Source organism: Lepus europaeus, chromosome 14 (genome assembly GCF_033115175.1).
Source record: "Lepus europaeus isolate LE1 chromosome 14, mLepTim1.pri, whole genome shotgun sequence".
Taxonomy (NCBI): domain Eukaryota; kingdom Metazoa; phylum Chordata; class Mammalia; order Lagomorpha; family Leporidae; genus Lepus; species Lepus europaeus.
Window position 1 is genome coordinate 63,716,290 of NC_084840.1, and position 13,262 is coordinate 63,729,551.

A 13,262-nucleotide genomic window follows, 5' to 3' on the forward strand; every position below is an offset into this window, starting at 1 on the left:
GAAGGAGGAAACGGAGGAGTGAGCTTCAGGGGGCTGGGGTCACAAAAGGTCCAGTACCCACCAGAGGTCAGAGGGGGTGAGGCTGAGGCTTCCGTTGAGCTGAATAGGAAACCCTTGGGGATCAGTGCAGAGTTCCCGGCACCCTGGAGAGTGTATCCGGGGTGGGGGTGGGGGTGGGGGTGGCTGAGAGGCCAGGACAGCTGAGGCTGCATTTGAATTGTTGAGTCCGTTTTGCAAGGCTCTTATTACTTAAAAATGAAGACCTGGAGTGCACAGACAGGTGTCAGCCCCGGTTCCATCACTCAGTATGTGACCTTGGACAAGCTACTTAGTCTTCCTGAGCCTGGTTGTTACTCTCATCTGTATGATGTGATCGTGAGACCCCTCCAGGGTGGCTGTGAGGTCTCGATGTGACGGCACTCACCAGTCCCTTTCGGTGATCGTTCCCATCCAATTGGGTGAAAGGCCCTTGCCTCCTGCCACCCCCTCACCTCCCTGGCATCCCCCTCTTCTCCCGCTTCTTCACCTCCAAGTGGATAAAGCATCTGAGACTTATTTATGCATTTGTAGGTGGCTCTCCAGAGGCTTTGAGAGCTCAGCCGATGAAAAGAGCAACCCCTTGGCTGGCGCCGTGGCTCACTTGGCTAATCCTCCACCTGTGGCGCCGGCACCCCGGGTTCTAGTCGCGGTTGGGGCACTGGATTCTGTCCCGGTTGCTCCTCTTCCAGTCCAGCTCTCTGCTGTGGCCCGGGAGTGCAGTGGAGGATGGCCCAAGTGCTTGGGCCCTGCACCTGCATGGGAGACCAGGAGGAAGCACCTGGCTCCTGGCTTTGGATCAGTGCAGCGCCGGCCATTTAGGGGGGTGAACCAACGGAAGGAAGACCTTTCTCTCTCTCTCTCTCTCTCTCACTGTCTATACCTCTGTCTCTGTCTCTCTCAGTCTAACTCTGCCTGGCAAAAAAAAAAAAAAAAAAAGCGACCCCTTTGAGTGGATGCCATGAATATGGATTGTGATCCTTGGTCACAGATGGAGTCCTGGCATTAAGCCCTGCCCTGTCCAGAGCCCCCCAGGGAGGGCTGTGGGCTGCTGCATGTGGCGTCTGGGCCGGAGTGAATGAGGGCGAGCAGATTTCCTGCAGTGGCTGCGCATGCGATGTGCAGCTCTGGGCGGCACCAGGAATTTGGGCTTATCTGGCTTCCAATCCAGTGTTATCTCTCTCAGACAGTTTTCTTTGCAGTTCTGTTTTGCTGATCCTATCGCACCCATGCGCCCAGACTCTGTGAAGAAGTCTGGAAATGAAGGAGACCCCTCCCCCACCACGCCGTTCTTTCTGCACATTTCTCAGCTCCCCGAACTGGCGAACTGGCGAACTGGCGAACTGGCGTGGGGCTTGGAGGAGAGGGCTGTTTTAAACGCTGATTAGACACCGGAGACACTCCAAATGCTGCTGCGCTGGTTCACTATTCTGTAGGCTCTATCTAAATACAGCCTCAGTGTCTTAGAGGAGGTTATAGTGGAGGGGCTATTTTTTTTTTTTTTTTTTACTAAGAAGTGACATTTTAGGGCTTCTTCTATAACCTGCCTTAGAAAATTACTGATTTTGAAGTTTGACTTGTCTGTTCTTATACATGCAACACTCTGCCTGGAGATATACTCCTAAGCCCCAGATGGATATGTTTTAAAAATTTACTTGAAAGGCTGAGAAATGAGGCCGGCGCCGCAGCTCACTAGGCTAATCCTCCACCTTGCGGCGCCGGCACACCGGGTTCTAGTCCCGGTTGGGGCACCGATCCTGTCCCGGTTGCCCCTCTTCCAGGCCAGCTCTCTGCTGTGGCCAGGGAGTGCAGTGGAGGATGGCCCAAGTGTTTGGGCCCTGCACCCCATGGGAGACCAGGAGGAAGCACCTGGCTCCTGGCTTCGGATCGGTGCAGCACCGGCCGTAGTGGCCATTTGGGGAGTGAACCAACGGAAGGAAGACCTTTCTCTCTGTCTCTCTCACTCACTGTCTATAACTCTACCTGTCAAATAAAAAAAATTATTATTAAACAATTTTGGTTTATTTACTTGAAAGCATAAACTATAAATAATAAGTTAAAATCTGCTTTTCCACTACAGGAGTGGCAAATATAAACTTTTGTTTTAATAATTCTTTATCTGATCCGAGTGATGTCTGAGATTTGCAGTTGCTTATTCAGGATGTTTTTTCCCAAATATTTTATTTATTTATTTATTTTTTATTTTTATTTTTTTTTGACAGGCAGAGTGGATAGTGAGAGAGAGAGAGACGAGAGAAAGGTCTTCCTTTTTGCCGTTGGTTCACCCTCCAATGGCCTTTGCGGCCAGCGCATCTCGCTGATCCGAAGCCAGGAGCCAGGTGCTTCTCCTGGTCTCCCATGCAGGTGCAGGGCCCAAGCACTTGGGCCATCCTCCACTGCCTTCCCGGGCCATAGCAGAGAGCTGGCCTGGAAGAGGGGCAACCGGGATAGAATCCGGCGCCCCGACCGGGACTAGAACCCAGTGTGCCGGCGCCGCAAGGTGGAGGATTAGCCTGTTAAGCCATGGCGCCGGCCTTCCCAAATATTTTATAGGAGCTTATACAGTTGGAGGTTTTTCTGCCATGTAATTCCACTTTTAATTAACAGTGATGAGCAGCTATCCTTTCCCATGAAACACTACTGTCTTATTTACAGCGGTTGCTTGCTTTAAACTTATAATCACTGCCTCCCTATTCCATTGCTTTAGACTTAAAATCACTGCCTTTCTACTCCATTGCTTTAGACTTATGATCACTGCCTCACTAGTCCATTAAACTGGTGGTTTTGAGCACCAAAAGGAGACCTAGATATTGACCCATTAGAGGCCAACAATAACAACAGCAACCAAAACCTATTGACCTCTAACCAGATGGTTATACAGAAAAAAAAAAAAATAGAATCAGGCAAGCAACCAGCAACACTATTGTGTAAGAAAAACCATTGTCTGGGGCTGGCACTGTGGTGTAGTGGTTAAAGCTGCCGCCTGTGGTGTCGGCATCCCATATGGGTGCGGGTTCCAGTCCTGGCTGCTCCACTTCCAATCCGTTCTCTGCTGTGGCCCAAGTCCTTGGGCCCCTGCATCTGTGTGGGAGACCCGGAAGAAGCTCCTGGCTTCCGTTCAGCTCAGCTCTGGCCATTGGCAGTCATCTGGGGAGTGAACTAGCTGATGGAGGACCTCTCTCTCTCTGTTCAAATTAATAAATCTTTAAAAAAAAAGAGAGAGAAAGAAAAGCCATCAGCCGCCTAGTTCGGTGCTGTGTCTTTCCAAAGACCAAGTCTTGGTCCCAAGCAGGCAGCAGAAGAGGTGGCCCTGGATGTCTCCCTCGTGGCCATCACCTGTTCTCCATGAGGCCAGGCAGTGTGACAGTGGGCCCTCAGGGGAGGGTGGCAGAAGGATGGAAAAGATGGGGGAGGAAAGATGAGGGAGGGGGAGGGGGAGAGGGAGGGAGAGGGGAAGGGAGAGGGAGAGAGAGAGAAGCAGAAGTTGGCTACAGTCCCAGGCATTTAGGTAAAGAAGGGACTGTCCTTAGCACCACTTAGCTCTGTAGTCTGAGGGAATTCCTGTCTCACCTGTGGTTTTGTTTCTCTTCTATACAAAGAGGCTGGGAGTTGGCGGTTCACGCTCCTCCCCACCTCCCAGGCTCTGTGCAGCTGGAGAGATGCCGCAGGACTGCCTGGAGCCCTCTCCTGGCCTGTGGTTCCAGGGGGATGAGCTTGACACGGTCCTCGCTGGGTTTCCCACCTGTAGTGAGCCCCGGTGCCTGCCCTCCGGGAGAGCCCATCCAGGCAGAGGTGCTGCTAATGTCAGCATTGCTAGAATTTCTGCCTTTGGAATTTGGATAAGTTAACTGACAGGGTTTCTCCTTCTTCTTCTTTTTTTTTCCACAAAAATCTTGACGTTCCTTTATTGGAGCATGATTCCTAACCAGCACACAGTGAGAAATTTACTCCAAAGACCTGGGCACAACGCACACTTCCCATCCCAACAAATCTGTCATACTTTGCCTCCTGATGGAATACTTCCATTTATCAAGTTTTATACATCAAAAAGCTTTGGATTTGTCCAGGGTGCTCAATAATTCATCTGTGAAAAAAGTGGCATTTAACTTCAGCCCACTTACAGTGTTAAAAAGCTTATCCATTTATGGAGCTCACTGTACGATCTCTGTACAAGGGCAGTGAGCAAACGAGATCCCCATCATCCCACCGGGACTGAGGCAACAGCCCCTAGCCTCCAACGGCGACTGTTGTACTGACAGTCTCTGCCCTTGAGCCATACTGAAGCGCCAGTGAAGACAGGATGGTGACCGTCTCGCGTCTCCCTTGGCGTCAGGAGCACCAGGTCTGTCTGATGGTGGCGGCAGCCACTATTATATTCAAGTAAATAAAAGCCCATTTTAAAAACTGCCAATTTGGTAAAAGTCAACAGTACAACATACTCAGAACTCAGCTGAGCAAGATGCCCTCCAAACGGTGTGATATTTTAAGAAACCAAAGCAAGTTGTGCCCATGGTTCCCAGGTATGGGGAGACATTAATACATTAATTCAAACCCCTTTACTGAATCCACATAGCCCTGAGGTCATCCTGCAAAGTGCATATCAAAAAATACACAATTAGGATGATAAAAGTTTGACAGTAACATTACTTACAAGTCAAACTCAGTTCATCTGTTCTGAGAGGAAAGCATCAAATCCTTTGTGTACACATTTAGTTTTTTTTTTTTTTTTTGACAGGCAGAGTGGACAGTGAAAGAGAGACAGAGAGAAAGGTCTTCCTTTTCTGTTGGTTCACCCTACAATGGTCGCTGCGGCCTCTGCACCACGCTGATCTGAAGCCAGGAGCCAGGTGCTTCCTCCTGGTCTCCCATCTGGGTGCAGGGCCCAAGCACTTGGGCCATCCTCCACTGCCTTCGCGGGCCACAGCAGAGAGCTGGACTGGAAGAGGAGCAACCAGGACAGGATCTGGTGCCCCGATCGGGACTAGAACCCGGGGTGCCGGCGCTGCAGGCGGAGGATTAGCCTAGTGAGCCGCTGCGCCAGCCACATTTAGTTTTACTGTAACAAAGCAACTTGTACACTTTTAACGTTTAAAGCTGAGCATCTTTCTTTTCCAGTGAAACAAAAAGAAAATTTAAAAATAAACAGGAACAAAATTACAATAGAGAATGTCAATTCCAAATAAGATCCTTCAAGTCCTGCTGATTTTCCCATCGAGTGGCAGGGCTCAAGGCATCATTAGGAGGGAATTTTATTTTTCGAAGTGTCATCTTAAACTACATGGGTGTCCGTTAAACATCACAATTAAACATGCCAAAGGAGAAGCCATGTTGTCAAATGCCCACTTAACCCACCCAGACATCTCAAACCCACCCCTTGCTGACCTTCCATAACTCCATTTTTAAGTTTTTTTTTTCTTTTTTTCAACAAGAGGAAGTAGACAGATACATGTTGGTAAATGCTAACTGTCCGTATTCACATAGAGACACAGTGTAATCTCTGAGCCCAATACACAGAGAAAGGAGGGGAAAAGCTGGAATTCTATGCGCTGCTACATAGGCCTGGCACCCTCCAGCTTCCAGCAGAGCCAGGGAGCAGGAGCGTTTCTTTTTCCCGCAGAGCACGGTGGTGTTGAGTCCAATCAGTTTTTGTCGAGACAAGAGGGATAAAATGAATTTGGAACAGAAAGGGGTAGAGATTCTTTCCCATTGTATTCTGCTTCAGGTATTTTCCCCATAACAAGTTGAGAACCATGGTGTTGAGAGAAGAGACCTCAAAAACAGGGAGACTGAGCACAAGAGGGAAAAATATAAAAATAAGAAGATGGCAGCTTGCTCCCAGGGACTTGAGAGAATTAAAAAAAAAAGTTGGAATCCATCAGTGTTCCTATTAGTCATCTTCTCCTTCATCTGCCTCTCCTTCTTCCCCGTCATCATCATCTTCCCCTTCTCTCCTTCATCCTCATCCCCTTCCTCATCAGTGTCTTCCAGTCCTTCATCATCATCATCTTCTCCTTCCCCTTCTTCATCATCCATATCAGGACCCAAGTAGTACTGTAAGGGGTCTGGCCAGATATCGTCCTTGGTGGCCTCTCCTAACTCATCTGCACCTGCGTCAGAATGGCCGGTAAGCCAGGTGAAGAAGCTCTCTGGCTCCTCACGCTGCCTCCTCCTGCTGGCTCCGTCCTGCGTTTGACTTGAACGTTTCGTCAGATCCTTTCCAGATTTCCATTTGATTTCAGGGGACTTTGAAGATGGATCACCACTCTCATTCAGATGAAATTCTATGGAGAGAACTTTATTTTCGAAGTAAAGATTTTCATCCAAATAAAATCTATTCTGCAGTCTGATTTAATATCTTCAAATTCTGTCACTTCAACCCTGGTCAGATAGTGCAGCGCCTCTTCACCCTCCTCCCCGAGCAGTGCAGATACTTGCGGATGGCTGACAAATGTTGTTACCCAAAAATTTGGGATTTTGGCGATCAGTTCTGACCTCTTCTGAAAAAATGGTTGGCGGAGTTTGTTATATTTCTGTTCTACTTTCAAAATCTCCTCACTGGCTTGTTCATTAAGTCTATTTCATTTTGTACTTCATCAATATGTTCAATTGCTTGTTGTTCTTTTTCTCCCATCGACAAACCCCGAGAGGCCAATGTGTTTGCCGGCCTTGGGCCAGGAGCTGCTCTCGGCTTCTTTGTTTGCGGAAGGAATGAAGATGGGTGTTTGGGGGGCCACGATCCCAGGAAACTCCGAGCCCCAGTGCCAGGCAGGAGGGAGCTCTGAGAACTCTCTTCTTGGTTCTTTTTTTTTTTTGATAGGCAGAGTGGACAGAGAGAGAGAGAGACAGAGAGAAAGGTCTTCCTTTGCCGTTGGTTCACCCTCCAATGGCCGCCGTGGCCTGCACACCGCGCTGATCCAAAGGCAGGAGCCAGGTGCTTCTCCTGGTCTCCCATGCGGGTGCAGGGCCCAAGGACTTGGGCCATCCTCCACTGCCTTCCTGGGCCATAGCAGAGAGCTGGCCTGGAAGAGGGGCAACCGGGACGGAATCCGGTGCCCCGACCGGGACTAGAACCCTGTGTGCTGGCGCCGCTAGGCGGAGGATTAGCCTATTGAGCCATGACGCCGGCCTCTTCTTGGTTCTTAATAAAGCTGTGTGCTCTATTATCTTCTGTGTTTGGAAGCAGAAACTTAAAAGGATGATTGATTGTAGAAGAGCAATTTGGGAAGAAGTATTTGAGAGAAGCATCTCCTTAGATAAAAGAACTCCTTGTAGTTAGTTTTGCACTGATTGCCAGGGTGGGCATTTGGTGCAGTGGTTAACACGTTACTTGCAGTGCCTACAACCTGTGCCTGGTGCCTGCATTTTAGTCCTGACCCTGCTGCTGATTCCAGCCTCCTGCTAATGTGCATCCTAGTGGGTAGCAGGTAACACAAGTATTTGGGTCCCTGCCACCCGTTTGGGAGACCCAGATGGAGCTGAGGGCTCCTGGCTTTGGTGTGGTGCAGTTTAGGCCAGTGGTTACACATCACATGCCCATGACTGGGCGTCAGTGACCCTATACCATTTGGTGCCGTGGTCTGGGAAGGGCATCCAGCCTGGAGCTGCCTACAGAGCCAACCAGGTCCCTTCAGTTATTACCAATGGGATTCTTCTCTTCTGTCACTAGCTTGGGTTGCCTCCCTTTCTGCTTCCCAGGGAATGTTGCCCTCACTGTCGTTTGAAATATAATACTTTGCATTTCAGACACAATTCAGTGGGCCCAGATATTAAAAGAAGAACTTCATTTTGTTTTTATGAGCCCAGTGCACATTAGGACTTTGGAACAAATATAGTTGAGATCAGGCACAGAGCTGCAGGAGCAACAGGGAAATCACTTATTCCTCTTCAGTCTTCTGCTAAGTTCCCTACGCAGCCATTGGTGGAGAGTGAGCAGAAGGCTGCGCAGCCACGCTCCACCCCGGCTTTGGTTGGTTGTGTCCTCAGACGTGCGGTCCTTTCTTTCTCCCTTCATTTTTTGCCTCTAAATGTGTACATGCAGCTAGGTCTGCAAAGTGCATCGTGTGTGTGTGTGTGTGTATGTACACAGATGCGTGCAGACACACTTGGCAGGAGCCCCCGAAGGCAGCGTAGAAGTTGGGAACGTGGTAGACATCCTGTCTCAGGTTTCAGGCATTATTAGGCCCGGGCTTTTATTGGAGGTCAAAGCAGCTAATAAAGTGGGCTGTGCAATTAAAAGTGCATTCAGAGGGGAAGGACGGCCAGCTGTCTGGCCGGCTGAGCGTGGAGGAAGCGGCTGGCAGCTGCAGGTCTGACTGTGACGGCTTTACGAGCATTTTTTGCAGCCCGGGTGGTAAACGCGATACAAAGGCAGGGTTTTAATATGCCCCAGAGTTGGGCGCTCTGCTTCCTGTGTGAGCAGCCGCGGGGGGAAGGAAGCGCCGGGTGATGGCCTTTGGTGGTGGTGGCTTGTGCTGCTTCCCGTTGTTTGGCGGGTGCTCGTGGTTCTTGGGGGTTCTGCACACGGCCCTCCCTGCAGTGGTGGCCGGGAAGGGGCTGACAGGAGGATGCAGAGGTTTGGAGAGTTGTTTAGGGTCGCCCAGAAAACCTCTGCTCCCAAGTCTCCGTCGTGGGTTCCCGAGACTTTGCTTGCGAAGCTCCTTCCCGGCTCTGCGGCTGTTGAGTGTGGTTGGTGATCCCGTTCTGCTGCCTGTGCAGTAGACAACAGTGACTTTTTGAAAAGAATTCTCCAAGCATTTCTGGCCTTTTGAGAAGACAAACAAAATCTCCTGTCCACTGCTGAGTGATGGAAACAGCACTGGGCTAAAGGAAGAGGCTGACAGGAAAGGGATGCCTGGGCGACTCCAGGAGGGGCAGTGAGGCCATCCCATGGGCCTGGCCTCTTGTTCCCAGAAAAGAATGAGACTCCAGGGATCGAGGCGTGAGAGCAGCCCCCACCCGTGTCGCCCATGGATCTTGGTCCCACTGGTGTCTTTTTATGGGATCCTGGATTTCCCAAACTCTTTTTCTAGCATTGACACAGAGCAAAGATCATTCTAATATATTGATTTTAATGAATGCCACCAATTCTTTTTGTTTTAAAGATTTATTTATTTATTTATTTACAAGGCGGAGCTGCAGTGAGTGAGAGAGAGAGAGAGAATGAATGAATCAATCTTCTTATCTGCTGGTTCACTCCCCAAATGACTGCAATGGGCAGGGCTGGGCCAGTACAGAGCCTGGAGCCTGAAACTCCATCCGGGTGTCACATATGGGTGACCCCCACCAGGGTTCAGTCCACATAATTAATACTCAGTTCATTGATTTTTTTCATTTTTTTCTTTTTTAAAAGAATATTTTATTTATTTGAGAGAGAGAGAGATATATATATCGGACTTCTATCCACTGGTTCATTCCCCAGATGGCCACAGTGGCCTGGACTGGGCCAGGCTGAAGCCAGGAACCTCTTCTGAATCTCCCATGTGGGTACATGGGCCTAGGGACTTGGACTATCTTCCACTGCTTTTCTAGGCACATTAGAAGGGAGCTGGATCAGGAGTGGAGCAGCTGGGACTTGAACCGGTGCTCGTATGGAATGCTAGCACGCAGGTGGAGACGTAACCTACTGCGCCACAGTGCCAGCCCCTGAGTTTTCATTTTCTCGTCATCTGTTGTCCCTCTAGCCACTCCTCTGCCTGTGTGTCTTTGGCCTTCACTGTGCAGAATGGGCGGTGCTGGAGATGTGAGGTTAGTAAGACGCCTGGTGGGGGGGGGGGGCGGATGCAGCCCTCACCTCTTAGGCCACTGGGCAATGGCTGCTGTTGTTGCTTGCCCTTCCTTCTTCACGGCACAGCTTGAGCAGTGCGGTGGCTGGGAGAGGGCTGGTTTTCTGGGAGGGGTGGCAGTGGAATTGAGGCTAAGGAGGCATGTAGGAGTTAGTGAGGGAGAGCTGAGGAGGTGAGGGGTCACGTGGCCAGAGACCAGAAATGTAAGATTTACCCAGCAGCATTAGCAAAGGAGGGTTCTAGGTGACACGCCAGGGACCAGCATTGTGGCGCTTCAGGTTAGCCTACTGCCTGCAGTGCCACCTGCTCCACTTCCGATCCAGCTTCCTGCTGATAGCCTGGGAAAGCAGCAGCAGATGGCCCAGTGCTTGGAGCCCTGCTACCCATGTGAGCATTCTGGATGGGTTTCCTGATTCCTGGCCTCAACCTGGTGCAGCCCCAGCCTGGACTGTTGTGGCCATTTGGGGAGTGAACCAAAGATCTCTTTCTCTGCTGTCTCTGTCACTCTACCTTTCAAATAAATAAAATTCACATCTGCCAAAAGGTTCTTGCCACCCATATGACCACTGACAGATGAAGGACTGAGAAAAAAAAGGTGGCCCATACAATGGACTATGAGCCATAAGGAGGAAGAGATCTCTGACCCATGCTCCAACATGCATGAACTTTGAGGATATAATGCCAAGTGAAGTAAGCCGGTATCCAAGGGCCACTTACTATGTATGATTCCACTCAATAGGGGATACCCCGTGTTGTCAGATTCTGTGGCCAAGTCCAGGGTACCGCCGGTGGTGGTGGTGGGTGCACGCCGATGGGACTGCACCTGATGTCACGGAACTGCACACAGAAAAGGGTTTAAAAAGTACCCCTGGATATTATGGGTATGTGAGCACACAGCAGGACAAGCTGGGCCGCAGAACCCTGTTCTGAGGGAAGCGCTATCCCTGTGCGCTGCCCCCAGTGGCTGGCGAAGGCTGGCGAGAACCCCAGTCCTTCTGAGCACAGGGTGGGCAGCTCCACATCGGACCCCCACGACCCACCCGCGAGGAAGACGCTGGTGCTGGGCCCCTTATCCAGAGGGGCGCTGGACCAGGGCCCTGTGGCGTGGCGTGGGGCGGTCCGTGCGGCCCCTGCGCTCGGTGCCGCCGCCTCTGCGTGAGCCTCATCACAGCTCCTTGGGTGACAGGTGGGAAGACTGTCCAGAAATGAGGCCAGGAGATGGGCGTAGAGAGGGAGGCGGCCACCCCTGCCCCTTCTGTCTTTCTTCTCCCACTCCGCGCCAGCCTGGAGCCCCTGGCGCCTCCCTCTGCGCCCCTCTGGGCCACAGCCGCCTTCCTCCACGGGACTCGGTGCAGAGCGGCAGTTTGATTTGTGCCTGGGATAGTCTGAAAAATTTTACCCAGGCAGCCATCGTCGCTGAGTAAACACGTTCAGCTAGCAAATAAATTCGTGAGAGCAGCGCATTAAATGTGCGATTGTTATTACTTTGCACTTTTTGCAGTACATTCCCTCCCCCCCCAAAAAAAATGATTTATTAAGCTCCTGGATCCTTGACAGCAGTACGTGAAATGGCAGCATAACTTTTCCAAATTTGCCAACACATTTCGTGTGTATGACTTTTTTGGAGTTCGACCAAATGGACCCTTTTAGAGATCTGATAAGGCAAAACCACCTCGTGTTTATATAGCTGTGTTCTCAGGTTTCTGTGCTGGGGCCTTGGCACATTTCCCCTTCTTCCTCCCAGCACCCCTTTAAGGAATGTCCTGGCTGGACGTGGGGTGGTCTGGGTTAGCTTCAGTTAATAGACAAAAGCAAAGGAAGGATCCAGAGGCCAGGAAACCTCCCCCTCTACCAGTTCAGTGACTGTTTCTGCAGTACCTGCTGTGCCTGTCCCTGTGGGGGCTGCAGGCCCTGGATCTGTGTCACCCACGAGTTCAGGTCAGACCCAGGACCCCTGGCAGCCCTCCCGAGCTTGCGGGATCGCCCACCGTTTGGTAGGTGTGTGACGCCAGGGAGTAAGGCGGTTTTTCCGGTGTGGTAGACCTGAGTCTGCCTGCAGATGAGGTGTCCCGCCAGCAGACTGGCAAGGGCCGGCGCTTCCGCTGCAAAGCGCTCCTTCAGACAGTTCTCTCTGGGAGCTGCGCTCATTCCTGGCTTCCTGGAGGTTTCCCAGCAGGGCGCAGAGCTGGAGCTGTGGCTTTTGTCTTAAGGCGGTTAGATGGTGTAGTAACTGCTGCAGGGGCTGCTGACGTGGCCCTCGCTCAGTGTTGTGACCCAGGCGCGAAAGGCTGCCTGTTCCGTTGCAATCCCAAGGCAGTCCACTGGGTCCCTACCACGTTTCAGCCGCGAGGAGGGCTGGGCTGACAGGCACACTGGAGAGCAGATAGCAGTAGGTGTGGCAGACCTGAGGCTGGGCTCCAGACTTGACGTGCTTTTGTAAAATGCGTCCCGTGTGTTCATGCTAATGCACCAAGAGCAGTGATGTATTCCTATATTTCTGCAGTACCGGCTACATACCGCTGAGCTCTGTGTGCCTGTTACACTTGAACTTTTATTGTAGATACAGTATGAATTACGAAGTGCTGTGTTCAGATCTTTTTGTTTTCTTCCCTTGCTGTAGTTTTGAGAAGGGGTGAAATCTTTGTTACATCATTTAGCTCTGCCAAAAATAAGAGCAGGTCTGAGACAAGAATATTAGAAGGTTCAAACTCCCTTCCTTTCCAGGTATCAGGGTCCAAAATTTAGCCTTCCTCCCGTGAGGAGGGTAAAGGAGTCCCCTGTGCAGTGACATGAATTCTGCTGGGTGATGTAGGTAAGGTGGGGGCATGAACCTAGAGGACCAGGTTGGGAAACCCGGAGGAGGGGGCGTAAATAGGAGACACGATGCCCGTTCACACCGACGGGTCCAGTGCCCCTCCACACCTGTCACACTGACATGTCCAGTGCCCCTACCCGCACATGTCATACCAACGTGTCCAGTGCCCCTCTCCCCACACATCAGGTGGAGGCAAATGTCTGTGGGTGAAGATGCTGGGAGGTTCTGTCATTTCAGTATTTGGGGAAAAAGAGCAAGCACAAAAAATTAAGAAGCGCCATTTCTTAATGGTATTTCTTATTTTTATTTTATTATTATTATTACAGGTAAGGTGTAGAATGTCACTGAGTCCAATCTTGGTGCTTTCCAATTTTGGCAATCATGATTATAAAGATGCTGTAACATTAGCATTCAGGCTTCTGTGTAGGCTTAAGTTTTTACTTCATTCGAGATAGCAAGAGCATGACTAGTGGGTTGCCAGGTAATAGTATGTTTAGTTTTGTGAGAAATTGCCACTCTTCCAAGGTGGTTGTATTATTTTGCATTCCTACCTGCAACGAATGAGGATTCCTATTGCTGCACACCCTTGCCAGCACTTGCTATTCTCAGGGTTTCAAATTTTGACCATT

At 50.6% G+C, this 13,262-nt stretch overlaps 1 protein-coding gene and 1 pseudogene across 1 annotated transcript in view; one reads left to right on the forward strand and one right to left on the reverse strand.

Moving 5' to 3' along the window:
- The window catches only part of KIF26B (kinesin family member 26B), a 519,978-nt gene that overhangs the window by 11,200 nt on the left and 495,516 nt on the right, over window positions 1–13,262 (forward strand). The gene's annotated exons all lie outside the window — the stretch shown is intronic.
- Window positions 5,924–6,667, reverse strand: LOC133773835 (protein SET-like; annotated as a pseudogene).